Here is a 13,997-nt window from a genome sequence, read left to right as displayed (position 1 = left end):
ACTTTAAAGATAATGCAGGGGTCATAGTAAACAATAAAGGTGAAATGAGAGGTTCTGCTATCACAGGACCAGTTGCAAAGGAGTGTGCAGACTTATGGCCCAGGATTGCATCCAATGCTGGCAGCACTGGTGTATTCATTTCAAAAAATTAAGTTATTCTGCCCCTCAAAATAATTTTATATATACACACACACATATATATACGTATATTTACACATATATACACATATATAGTGTACACACATACACAGGAATATTACTTGGCCATAAACGAAGAATGAAATCTTATCTTTTGCAATGATGTGGACGGAGAAAGAGAAATACGTAAAAATAAGCCAAGTGAAATAAGTCAGAGAAAGACAAATACCACATAATTTCACTTGTATGTGGAATTTGTGAAATGAATAATGAGCAAAAGGGGGAAAAATAGAGATATACAAGCCAAGAAACAGACTCCTAACTAAAGAGAACAAATTGATGGTTGCCAGAGGGGAGGGGAGTGGGGGGATGGGTGAAACAGGGATGGGGATTAAGGAGGGCACTTGTTATGATCAATACCCAGTGTTGTGTGGAAATGCTGAATCACTAAATTGTGCCCTGGAAACTAATATTACACAGTATCTAACTAACCAAAATTAATATAATTAATAAAAACTTTTTAGAAGTTAAAAAATTTTTAAAAAGCGAAAAAACTGTCAATTTAGAATGTCTTACCAAACTGATTTCATTATTATTGTTTTTGATCTTACCATTAGTTTATAAACATGCCAGTGTCGTTAAAGCTTCACAAACTCTAGATAGTATTGTTTTTAACCATCCTCAACTGATGGCAAAAAAAAAAAAAAAAGGTATCTCATCTTAATTAAATAAATTAATTTAATAATTAAATAAGATCAATGAAATTTTAGGTATGTCAAACATTTTGCATTAAGATGTAGAACATTCTGCATATTGGCCACTTATATTTTTCTTTTGAGATCTGCAAAAAGGAATTCTACTACACACAATTTATAGAATGGAATCCCTAGTCACAGGGTTGAATTTGAGAAGCAGTATTCCTTAAGGAAGACCCTCAATCACAAGGTAGGGTTGTAAAAACACAAGGTGTTTGGCAGATTATTATTTTTTTTAAAGTTAGGCAAAGAAGACTAAAAGACAAAACAGACCTTTCTCCATTGTCAAAATTCATATAAACATTTTGACTCAAAATAAGGTAAATGTGAGATGCAATTAGTGAGACGAAAAGACACAGGTGAAGTAATAAAAGACAAAGTTGGACACAGACCTAGTATCTAGCAGTGCGCTTGCCATACACTAATTGGTCAATAAATATTTGTTTAATGACTGAGTGACTGAACAAACCATGAAAAACAAATTCGTCTGAATGTTCTTTCCCAGCAATAACATTTGTTTCTCTTGGAATTTTTTCTGCTAAAATCCTCGTCATGTTATTTCTTATTATCTTTTAAAATGTCAATCTCCCAGATGTTCCAGCATTTAGTACAGATCTGGACTATATTGAACATAACATAAATATTTTTAAAATGAACAAATGAAGGAAGAAAGAAATGAAGAAATAAGAAATGATAAAATATTTCATATGTTAGTGTTTACAACAAATTATCTATTCAACATTACCTATACAGAGACACTTTTACCACTTCAACAGCATTTCCTTCAAACTGGAGATAAGTTCTGGTATTTAGATGATGTCTGAATTTCCACATTTTGGACCAAATATAAAAGATCTTTACAATAATGGTCTCCATAATCTAGAGAAAAATGTAAATTTTTTTTACGGTTTCCAAACTTTTCCTGCATATCATTTTTAAAACCACATGTCAGATTGTAATACCATTTTACAAGTAAAACAACCTAGTTAATTGCTGATTTTTTAAAAAGCGAGTTTACTGGAGTCATTAGGATTTAAATAATTTATCCAAAAAACTGCCAACATGTTCATTTCAATTTGCTTTAAAAAAAAACTGGAGGGTGTTACTTTTGCTCTAGAATTAAAACACAGGTCTGATCCCAAAGGTCTTATTTTTTCCTGCTACAATCTTACAGGGTCTTCCATCCATGAGTGTCACTGAGCATCTGAAACTGCAATATAAAAATGCCTCAAGACCTTTTGAGTTTCACTACAATTTTTAGGCTGAACTTTACAGTAAAAAAAATCTTTTCAAGACAATAGTCATTCGAAAATAGTTTTATCTGCTCCCATATGATATCCCTTACAAATCTTGTCAAGAGTTCTGCTGAGTTCCAAGTGAAGGAAATAGTAATAGAAAAAAGAAACAGCGTTGTATGGTGACGGATGGTAGTGGGAGCTAACACTGGTGGTGAGAGTGCAGCATAACGTAGAGATGTTGAATCGCTATGTTGTACACCTGAAAGTAATGGAACATTGTGCATCAACAATGCTCAAATAAAAATATAATGAAAATTAAAATGAATTTAAAAGCAGGAAGAAAGAAACAGCAGAGATAAACACATAGATATGTTTCTTAAAAAATCATTACTTGTATATTGGAATTAAACTTGTCGCTTTTAAATTGGGCTTCTTATTGTCTTTTAAAATCAAATTGATGCAAAATATATGATTACATATTTTGACTTCTACTTTATTCAAAGAGCATTTATTCTGTAGAGAGCTTTTTCTAAAGTCCATTTTTCTTCTGTTTATTAACTTTAAGTGCCACAGGGTTTTACAACCATAGTTTTGATAAAGATAATTTCACTTTCTCTGCTTAAAAAAATTTACAGATAGATATTCGTGCCGTGAGAGAGAACAACGGACAATGCATTTTTACTTTAATTATGCATAAATACTGCTTTTTAAGGAAAATAATGCATTTTAAATTATATATAAGTTTTAACTTCTATTACTTTTATATTTCTTTATTCACTGCCTAAACCTGTTTCAAAGTACTAAAATCTTAGTGCAATTTTTAAAAATTAGCAGTATTCATAATTATCACTTAATTTTACTAGTTAATTACTGACTGCATTGCTTTTGTAAGGCATAGTTTAACATAAGATTTTCCAAGTTTCCAATTTGAAAGCCAAAAAAATTTCCGAATTCATATAGCTAGTAGACCTTTCTAACAGTTTAAAAGAATATTACTTGCTCTTCAATCTTGATGACATTTTATAATTGTCTTGTGACTTCTAAAGTGGAGGCATAACAGAGGGAAATAAAAACTATCTATCAAAAGGTAGGAAGAATTGCCAGAAGTTATTTTGTTAAAGGCCAATATCCATTTCTAGGACTTGGTCAATAAAATTGCTTTAAGTTTTACCCTAGTCAGAAATTCTTTAACTACATTACTACCATTTTAAATGAATACTTACTTAAAAGAGGTACAGACAGAGCTTTACTTTTTCTGTAGATGGTCTTGTATCCAATCTGGAGGTATATTTATGTTAAAAATGTGAATATCTATTTTTTCTAATTTCATGTACGCTTCAAAAAAAAAAAAAAAAGCTTGGTAAATCTTGTCAGACAACATTTCAGAGAAATTCATTGGCATCTACTTCCTTGGTAAGAGCAGGAACATTAATTATCACCAATCTTGGTCATCACCAAAGTACTTACCCACCTTGTCCAAATCATGTACACAGACTCACACTATGAGGTTTAGAAGGGCCAAAGTAAAAGGATGAATTGTAGATCATTTAGTTAACTTGTATATGTGTATCTGCTGGCTTCTGGGCACCCAGCTATTTCTGGGTCATTACTGCTTTGTCTGGAGGTGTATTTCTTGGCCACAAGTGACTAAACTACATATTGTCATCTTTAATGAACATGCTGTTAGCTATTCACCACCCCTTTTCACTTGCCATTTATGTTACCAGACAAGTATGCTTTGTAAACCTCATCCAAATTTTATTTTTGGAAGTGCTTTAAAAAGGAAAATTCTTGGCTGAAGAGTCATTGGAGTAGGGATATATTTTAATCTTTTCATGTGGGGAATATCTATATTGGACTCTCTAAGCTTTTAAGATGAGATCACTGAAATTTCAAATAATCTAGCATTCTTAAAGAATATATGGCTTAAAATAGATGTTTGCAAGAAAAACAGAGGTGAGATATATAAACGCTGGCTAAAATATAAAGGAAAGCTTTCATAAGGAAATGGGTTGTCCTGAACATTTTAAGGTTTGATTAGTCAGTGTCTCATCTCACTCTTCATTGCTGTAAATGTTAGTATTTTCTATCTCTAGCATTTTTCACTAACACCGGTTTTCACAGAAGATTACTTTTGAAGACTTTAATATTGTTAATTCGGTTATAGCCAACTCTAATAAATACAAATTCGAATTTATGAGCACAGTGTGGTGGTGAAGAAGGCTCTGGTGTTCTAGTACTTGGTTTTTCTTGGGCTCTATCACATGCTAACTTTATGATGCACAGCAATTTGTTTGGTTCCTCTGTACCTCCATGGCTTCATTTCTTTATTTCCCCCAAGTTTTTATTTAAATTTCAGTTAGTTAATGTACAGTGTAATATTAGTTTCAGATGTAGAATTTGGTGATTCATCACTTATATACAACACCCAGTGCTCATTTAAACAAGTTCCCTCCTTAATCCCTATCACCCATTTAACCCATCCCCTTGCTCATCTCCCCTCCAGTAACCCTCAGTTTGTTCTCTAGAGCTAAAAGGCTCTCTTATGATTTTTCCTTTTTCTCTTTATCCCCCATGTTCATCTGATATGTTTCTCAAATTCCATCTATGAGTGAACTCATGGTATTTGTCTTTCTCTGACTTATTTTGCTTAGCATAATATTCTCTAGTTTCACGTTGTTGCAAATGGCAAGATTTCATTCTTTTCATGGCTCAGTAATATTCCATTGGATATACACACACACACACACACACACACACACTGTCTCTTCTTTATTCATTCATCAGTCAATGGGCAGTTGGGCTGCTTCCATAATTTGGCTATTATATACAATGCTGCTATAAACATTGGGGTGGGTGTGCCCCCTTTGAATCAGTATTTTTGCATTCTTTGGATAAATACCTAGTAGTGCAATTGCTGGATTTTAGAGTAATTCTATTTTTAACTTTTTGAGGAATCTCCATACTGATTTCCAGAGTGGCTGTACCAGTTTTTATTCCCACCAACAGTGGAAGAGGGTCCCCCTTTCTCCACAATCTCATTTACACCAATTGTTTCTTGTGTTGTGAATTTTAGCTATTCTGACAGGTGTGAGGTGATATCTCATCATGGTTTTTATTTGCATTTCCCTGATGATGAGTGATATTGGGCATCTTTCATGTGTCTGTTTACAATCTATATGTCTTCTTTGGAAATATGTCTTTTGCCCATTTTTTAATTGGGTTATTGGTTTTTGGGTGTTGAGTTTCATAAGTTCTTTATATATTTTGGATACTAACCCTTTATTAGGTATATCATCTGCAAATATCTTCTCCCATTCCAAAGGTTGCCTTTTAGTTTTGACTGTTTCTTCACTGTGCAACTTTATCTTGATAAAATCCCAATAGTTCAATTTTGCTTTTGTTTCCCTTGCTTTAGGAGACGTATCTAGCAAGAAGGTGCTATAACTGATATCAAAGAGGTTATTGCTCATGCATGGCTTCATTTCCAAACTGCAATAATAGTAACCTAAAACATAAGCTGTTTGGGGGCACCTGAATGGTGCAGTCAGTTGAGCACCCAACTCTTGGTTTCAGCTCAGGTCATGATCTCAGGGTCATGAGATCAAGCTCTACATCAGGCTCTAGTCTCAGTGCAGTCTGCTTGAGACTTTCTGCCCCTCCTCAACCTCCCTCACTCTTAAATTTAAAAATGTCTTTTAAAAAATTGGCTGTTTGGAGGTTAAATGAGATAATGCTGTGCTTTACAAGAGTAAACATTCAAATAACATTATTACTGATAGTATTGCAAATAACTTCATTGGGTCTCTGCTTCTGCTCTTGTTTGCCTACAATTTGTGCTTCCCATAGCAGCAGGAAAAATATATTTAAAAATTAAAGTAAATAATACACCACTGTGCCTGAACCCTTCAGGAGATTTCTGTACAGTTATAATACATTCCAAACCTCTTACCAAGACCTAAATGGTCATGGTGACCTGTCCCCAAATGTTTTTCTGGATTTGTCTCCTAATGCTTAGTGCTCTGGCAACAAAATGGCCTTCTTGCTTCTCTAGCACACCAAAGTCTTACTGACATGGCACTTCGTGCTAAGCTCTTCTCTTTTCTTAAAGCACAGGATGTGTGCAAGGTTCATACTTTATTTTCCTTTAGACCTCAGCTCTGGTGTTGGCAAAATCTTCTTTAAGCATCATATTCCCTGGGTTCTTTTCTTCGTAGAATTCAACACTAGCTAAAATTACCTAATTTATCCATTTACTATTTGTTATCCTTCTTTCAATTAGGCTAAAAGTCTCACAGGTATAGAGACATTTTCTATCTTACTTTCTATTACCTCCAAGGCCACGATTGTACTTGATAAATATTTGCTTAATGACTTATTAAGCTTAGCCTGGTTCAAAGGTGATATAATTTATGATAATTTGGCCAAAACCCACATTAGAGTAAAAATCTCTATGGCAGGAGAGGGTTTCTAGACTAGGAGTGTTTTATTTTGTTTAAATTTTACAACCCCTTTATATTAGGGCTATGTAAACCATGGGAGGTTTGTGACTGCTGTTTTTTTAAACCACATATGATCATTTAAGTCTCAAAATTCAAGTTCTAAGTCAATAATTATGTGAATATATGTAAAGGCTACAAGATGACAGAATTTTTATGAAAAATAGCCTAAATACTACCCAAAGGAACTGATTTCTGACAAGCTTCCCTAAACAAAACTTTCCTCTCCTATATTCATCTCATCCAGAATCCACGCTCTGACTCACTGTACTCAAGACATTTTGTAGATTTGCTGCTCCTTCCTCTTGTTTTTTTTTCTAATACTAACACTGTATTTATTTATTATAATATTATATAAAACAGATGACACATTCAAAATTGGAAAATGTGAGGAAAGATTAGTACGGGAATTATTTCCTAGAGATATGGGCAGGAGGCTAGTATATAGGCTGTTGTTGTTAACTGATCTGAGACTTCACAACCCTTTGATCTTAGAGTGACCAGAATTCAGAGTCAAGTGCCTGAGGAGGGTAGCCAGACCCCAGCTGGCTTGAGGGGAATTCAGCCAACTGGTTGCACACTAGCAAGGGAGTCAAGCAATCAACAGCCCATCTTACTTCCCCTAACCTGTAGACATCTCCTGCTGGTGCCTTACACTGGCCCACAGAGGTGGTCCATATGAACTATCTGTCCCTGCCCTCCTCCAACAGGGAGGGTGCAGACAAAGGAAAATAGATCTGAAGTTATGAAGAGAAAATGGGCAGCACCTCTTCCATTCTGTCCTCTCTAGAGTTGTGATCCACCCCTAATAAATTTGAAAGGATTAAACCCAAACCTACCAGCTTTGCTATGGAAGCCCTTCCTGAGATCTCTGTGTGCTCTGAATGCTACACATTCTCTGTACTCCTAATCTCTACTCCTCAGACTGTCACTGTTTCCTCCTCACAGTTTTGTCCTTTCAGTTGGAACATATGCTGATCCCAACCTAGAGCGAAGGAAGCAGCAAAAAAGGCAGTACATCTTAAAAGGCCTCTATATTTTCTCTTCCAAACTCTTCGAGGAAGTAATTTACTCCTCTTGCTCCTATTTTATCACCTCCTCTCTCCTTTAGTTTGCCATACTAACATGTTTCCACTAAATCTTCAAACATCCACTACAATTATTTTAAATTCAGCCTACCTCTAAACAAATAGCATTATCTTTCCTCAATTTTCCATCCTTTTTCCTCTGTCACCAAAGGCACCATCATCTACAGGGTTCTGCCCTTTGTTATCTTTCTACATGCTATTTTGATTTTATCTTAACTCTGAAAAGTTTTAGTCTTCTTACTTTTCCTTTCTATTCAATCCCTAATTTATTTAATACCATTACTTTAAATACTTTTATTTATCATCTTGCACATTGGCAATGCCTCCAATTCCATTTTTACCCACCTAATAATTATTTCCTCCCAATAATCCACTTTCAAGCCTGTTTTGCTTCTCTTGGTTATACTTTAGCTATCCTTCTTCTAATGTCATTGTAGAAAAAAATAATCTCAACATTTATTCTACCAAATAAATTGGTAGCCAAGTCCTTCCATATTTTCTGTTGTACTATCTCTACTATCAATTTACATCATCATCATCCTAGAAGATCTAGGCCTTGATATTTCTTGACTAGATGGTTGAGACTAACACATGTATTTCCCTCCCTCGAACTCTTCCCCAACCAAACCATCCTTCTCACCATGGGCCAGAACCATCTTGTAAAATCACAGAACTTATAAGGTAATTCCCTTGAGGAGAAATTTTCAATGGAACTTCCACTATATTCTGAATAACTCCAACACTAATGCATGTAAGCAATTTCCCAGAGAGTCTATAATCTTCTAGTTAATGTTTTATTTTTTTACTTGATGTTAAAGATTCCAAAGAATAAAACTTAATTTATTGGTTAAAATGAAAATATTATAAAAATTTTACAAAGTCACTGAGAGAAAAAAATAATTACTTGTGAAATGACTTAGCCTGATATTTTAGTTGTTTTCATGACTCACTTTCTGAATTTTTGTTAGATGTGGAGGAGAGAAGAAAGCACTGAAGTTCACATGGCTTTATGACATTTTCCAGTTAAAATATTTTCACTCTTGTTGGTAATTAATTTTACCTTTTCTTTTTTTAAATTCCACATCTGTTTAAGTTCATGGCAAGATGCAACTTTCCGACTAAACTGGGGATTTTAACTGTAGAATTAGGTCTTACATGTTTTGTATTATGGATGATGTTGATTAAAAGGGTAATAGGAAATGACTATAATTTTGATATTAATTATATATAATAGAATTATCCTTATAAGAGCTTTATAGAAAAGAATCTAGGTACTTTATGCAGAATTAATTGTACTTCCAAAAAAATTTAAATTATTTCAAAACGAAACATGAGAGTACAACAACATTAAAATGTAGTGGGGGAATTATATGAAAAGACATTTGAAACAATCGTGTTAAGGGGAAAGGACTGAGCATTGCACCCAGGGCAGCCTAGGAAGTTGTCAGGAACAGACACAACAGTCTCTGGAAGGAACTCCAGGAGACTAGCCACCACAGAGTCAGGCAGCCAAGGAGAAGCAAACTCATCTTTTGTAGATGCTGGCAGTGAGAACTTCACCTCCCTGGGAAGGGCCCTGGTAGATGAGAGTGCTATTTCTATGGATGAGTTTACCTGTCCCCATAATCTGAGGTATACAAATTTATTGGCTCCTTTCATTCTCCAAGCACACTCAGAGCCTGTCGACTGAAAGACATAGAAACTGGCTGCAGCAGGACTAGGCTGGGGTGTGATAAGGGCTTAACTTGGAGTCCCCTGCATTGCTGTTCACAGCAATGTCTCAGAAGCCCTCCAAGAGCCCCTCTGCTCCTCTGACAGACATCACCCTGAAGCCAGCCATGCAAACTGTGCCAAAGCCAGCCATGCAAACTGTGCTCAGCTGAACTGAGCACAGCAATGGCCAGCACCATGTCCACCACCAAGATCATCATGTCAGCATTGGCAGCCCACAAACTCATCAACTTGCTGCACTCCTTCTGCTTCACCCAGTGGATCAAGAGCCAAGTATGCTGCCTATAGGAGCAGTAGAGAATGACGAGCAGAAGACCCTGTCACAGAGGGTCAGCCAATCTAACAGCCAGGTGCACAAGCTTCAGGAGAAGCTGGAGCTGCTTAAGTGAGTACTTACTGAGCAGCCTGCTGCCCCTAGCTGTGGACCCCCAAGATGAACCCAGTGATGGAGTCACTGTCCTGATGGTCAGTATCTGGATGCCAGATCCATCCACCAGGACCTACCTGATGCTACAACTCTTCTAGTAACTAGGAGAGGTACACACTCCAATGTGGGCCAGTCCATGTAGAACTTCTGATTTGATGCCTTCCACCCTGACATATAAACCATGCATAGGGAGTGGAGCTTCATCCACCTGAAGCCTGACACCAACAAGAAGGCCTTTAGTACCCAGAACTCAGGTACTATAGAGGTGGAGGGTGAAGTGAACCAGTAGGAGCTGTGCTTGGCATCCCACTCCATCATCAGGCTGCCTTTGCCAAGGAGCTCCATGTGGGTCAGATAACGTGAAAATTCAGGTTGAAGGCAAACTTGAACAGTCAGTCTCCATGGCAACTACTACCCAACCCATGACTCAGCATCTTCACATTACCTATAAGAAGGTGACATCCTGATGCAGAGTAGAACTTTGTCCTGGGTGGGGCCTGGTCACCTGTGTGTCATGAAACCATCTCAGTAGATGCCCCACAACAGGTGTGACCACAGTTCTCCACAGGTTCAAGAGTGTTGCCACCACTTGTACCTGTAATAATATAGAAAAAACAAATAAAAGACTTTTCTTTTTCATAAAAAGAAAGAAGGGAGTCCATACAGATAAATGATTTAAATGATTTTTATTAGAATGAAATTTCAAATATATAAAACTAATTACTTACATGCTTATTACTACAAATATTATTTTAAGTTTTTAGCTATGATTTAATACTACTATACAGGTCTTGAAGCAAGAATTTGGCTAACAGCCATGTTCATTAGTATTTCTGAATAATGAAATCCTTGAAAAATTAAACTTTTTCACTTTCTCATTATTGTTCTTAGAATTATTTTATGAATCAAAAATATATACTAATGCAATACAGAATCATGACATTAAATTATATTTTATAGCAATTGTAAGATCAGAATAATACTAACATACTTTGAACTAGTAGCAATGTCATCAAGACAATGCAAATCATCTTCAAAAATAGTCTGTTTGATGTCAAAATAATATAAAAATGAAGGAATTATTAATCTGAAATAGTCACTCAGACATGCATATCTAAAAGTATCTAGTAAGGATTAAAATATCTGATGGAATAATTGCTAGGAAATATATTTTTACCTTCCTATCATTTTGTTATCTGATCAGTCATCCTACTGCTAGAGTATGCTCCATTAGCTAATTGGACTAGTTGAAATAAAAGACTAACTATGATCTTGATTAAAAACATTCAAGAATTGTTTTAATTTAGAAAAATATATGAAGTTAAAAATTTAGCCATGTTCAGCCAGCTGAAAATAACTGAATGTCAACTGGCCAAAACCTATTGCCAAGTATACATTTTTGCAGTTTTTGAAGTGTTAATAGTAGGTTTTAGCGTGTTATTAACTTCCAAGCTCAACAATAAGCACTCATCAGTATTCTCCTAACCTTTTCAGAATGAATTGTGCAGGACTTACTGTGAACTTCAGTGTTAACGTGACTATCTAGTAACAGTGGTCAAATTTCAATAAGATGGCCTCTCCCATATAAGAATATATCAATGAAAATAGTGCTTTAAATTTTTAGAACATTTTTAGAACCTTCATTTTTTTTTCTAATAAATGAATTTGTGAAATAGGGAGATCAGATACTTTTCTCCCAACTAACTAAAGGAAGAAAATAATTTATAAAAAGTTAACTGACTTACTAAAATGCATACAGATATGTAGAACAACAACAACAACAACAACAAAACAGAAAACTAGGCTCCTTGACATCCTATGTTTTTGCAATGAGCAACAAAACCTGATGTGCAGCAAGTACATTCTCTCAAAAAACATTTTATTATCACTGTTATCTCCATCAACAGCTCCACTGATAGGCTCAAGACAACCCATATTTCTATTTCTGTTACCATGGCAATTTTCTAATTAATATTAGCTAGCTAATCTTTCCATTCTTTCTTTTTTTATTTTCTTTTTTTAATAGAAACCACTCAGACTGTCTCCTCTTCCTCTTAACTCCTCCAAAGGAGGAAAAGTACAATCATCAATGGCAATAGGCAGTTGCAGAAGCAACATCTAAAGACAGCTTCATGCTCAGGAGAGAACACAGAGCTTCCTCCTTGTGATCCTTTCTTTCAAAAAGATATCTTTCAACGATATCTGAACAGCATGGCCCTGACTTTCCTCTGCAATAGTCCATCCACAGCATTTCAGTGATATCATTTTTCCCATAAGAGACTCTACCCAGACCTTCTGTTCCTCTGGAATGATGGTCACAGCAACTCTAATATGTTCATCTAAAATCTAGGAAATCCTAGATTGCCCAGCAAATGGTTGTATTAGCTCACATAAGTAAGATGATTGCTGAAAACACTGATTAGAAATTTAGGGTCAAATAATCTCTCCTTGCCTCCCTATTTTATCTGTTAATAAATATGTCTTAAAGAACACCACTATGTCAAAGGTTAAAAAAAAGAGGCTGTTCATAAGCTCAATCAAAAAGGACAGTGATATAGGCCTACCCCAAGAAACAGGAAAAAGTTCAAATAAACAATCTGATCTTACCCCTAAGGAATACAAAAAGAAGAACAAACAAAATCCAAGATGAGTAGGAGAAAGGAAATAAAAAAGATTAGAGCAGAAATAAATGACGTGGATATTTAAAACATAGAAGAAAACCAATGAAATCAAGAGTTAGTTCTCTGAAAAGATAAGACTGATAAACCTTTAGCCAGAATCATCAAGCAAAAAAGAGAAAGAGCTCAAATAAATAAAATAAGAAGTGAAAGAGAAGTAACAACTGACACCACAGAAATATAAAGAATTATAAGAGAATACTATAAAAAATATGCCAACAAATTAGACAATCTTAGAAGAAATAGATAAATTCCTAGAAACACATAATCTTCAAAAATAAACCAGGAAGAAATAGAAAATCTGAACAGGTTATTAGTGATGAAATTAAACCAGGACCAGATAGATTTACAAGTGAATTTAAAGACAAACATATAAAGACAAATTAATACTTATTCTACTCTTCCAAAAAAACGGAAGAGAAAGGAAAGCTGCCAAATGTACTCTCCAGGTCCAGCATTACCCTGATACCAAAACCAGACAAAGACACCATAAAAAAATAAAACTACTTACCAATATCCCTGATGAATATATTTGCAAAAGTACTCAACAAAAAATTAGCAACCCACATTCAACAATACATTAAAAGGATCATTCATCATGATTAAAAGGGATTTATTCCAGGGCCCAATTATGGTTCAATATTTGCAAATCAATCAATATGATAAATGAAAACAACAAAACAAAAGATCAAATTCATGTGATCCCCTCAATAGATACAGAAAAAGCATTTGAGAAGATTCAACACCCATTCATGATAAAAACTCTCACCAAAGTAGGTTTAAAGGGAACATACTTCAAATAATAAAGACCGCATATGAAACATCCTCTGCTGATGTCATACTCAATGTTGAAAAACAGAACTTTCCCTCTAAGATCAAGAACAAGGCAAGAATAATCATTCCTTCATTATTATTCAACATAGTACTTGAAGACTAGTCACAGCAATGAAGCAAGAATAACAAATAAAAGATATCCACATTGGTAAGGAAAAGTTAAACTGTCACTATTTACAAATGACATGATACTATACATAAAAATCCTTGAAGACTCCACCAAAAAGCTATTAAGAGTAATAAATGAATTCAGTTAAGTTGCAAGATATAAAATTAATACCCATAAATTGGTAGCATTTCTATACATTAATAACAAAGTAGCAGAAGGAGAAATTAAGAAACCAATTCCACTTACTATTGCATTAAAAAGAATAAAATACTCTGAACAAACTTACCCAAGGATATGAAAGAGTTGTACTCTGAAAACTATAAAACACTGATGAAAGAAACTGAAGATAACACAAACAAATGAGAAGATATTCCATTCTCATGGATTGGAAGAAATGATATTGTTAAAATGTCCATACTACTCAAAGCAGTCTACAGATTTAATGCAATCCCTTTCAAAATACCAATAGTATTTTTCATAGAACTGAAACAAATTCTACA

At 34.7% G+C, this 13,997-nt stretch overlaps 1 non-coding gene and 1 pseudogene across 1 annotated transcript; one reads left to right on the top strand and one right to left on the bottom strand.

The window, feature by feature from the left end:
* Positions 1–10,343, top strand: part of LOC112678705 (peroxynitrite isomerase THAP4-like) — a 41,917-nt pseudogene extending 31,574 nt beyond the window's left edge.
* A 1,561-nt stretch (positions 10,344–11,904) lies between these two features.
* Positions 11,905–12,117, bottom strand: LOC112678974 (small nucleolar RNA U3). Its single transcript, XR_003148040.1, has one exon. It is a non-coding gene; the product is annotated as a small nucleolar RNA U3 (small nucleolar RNA).
* Positions 12,118–13,997: the final 1,880 nt, after the last annotated feature.

This window comes from Canis lupus, chromosome 22, assembly GCF_003254725.2.
Source record: "Canis lupus dingo isolate Sandy chromosome 22, ASM325472v2, whole genome shotgun sequence".
Lineage (NCBI taxonomy): Eukaryota > Metazoa > Chordata > Mammalia > Carnivora > Canidae > Canis > Canis lupus.
This window is presented reverse-complemented; position numbering and strand designations above follow the sequence as displayed.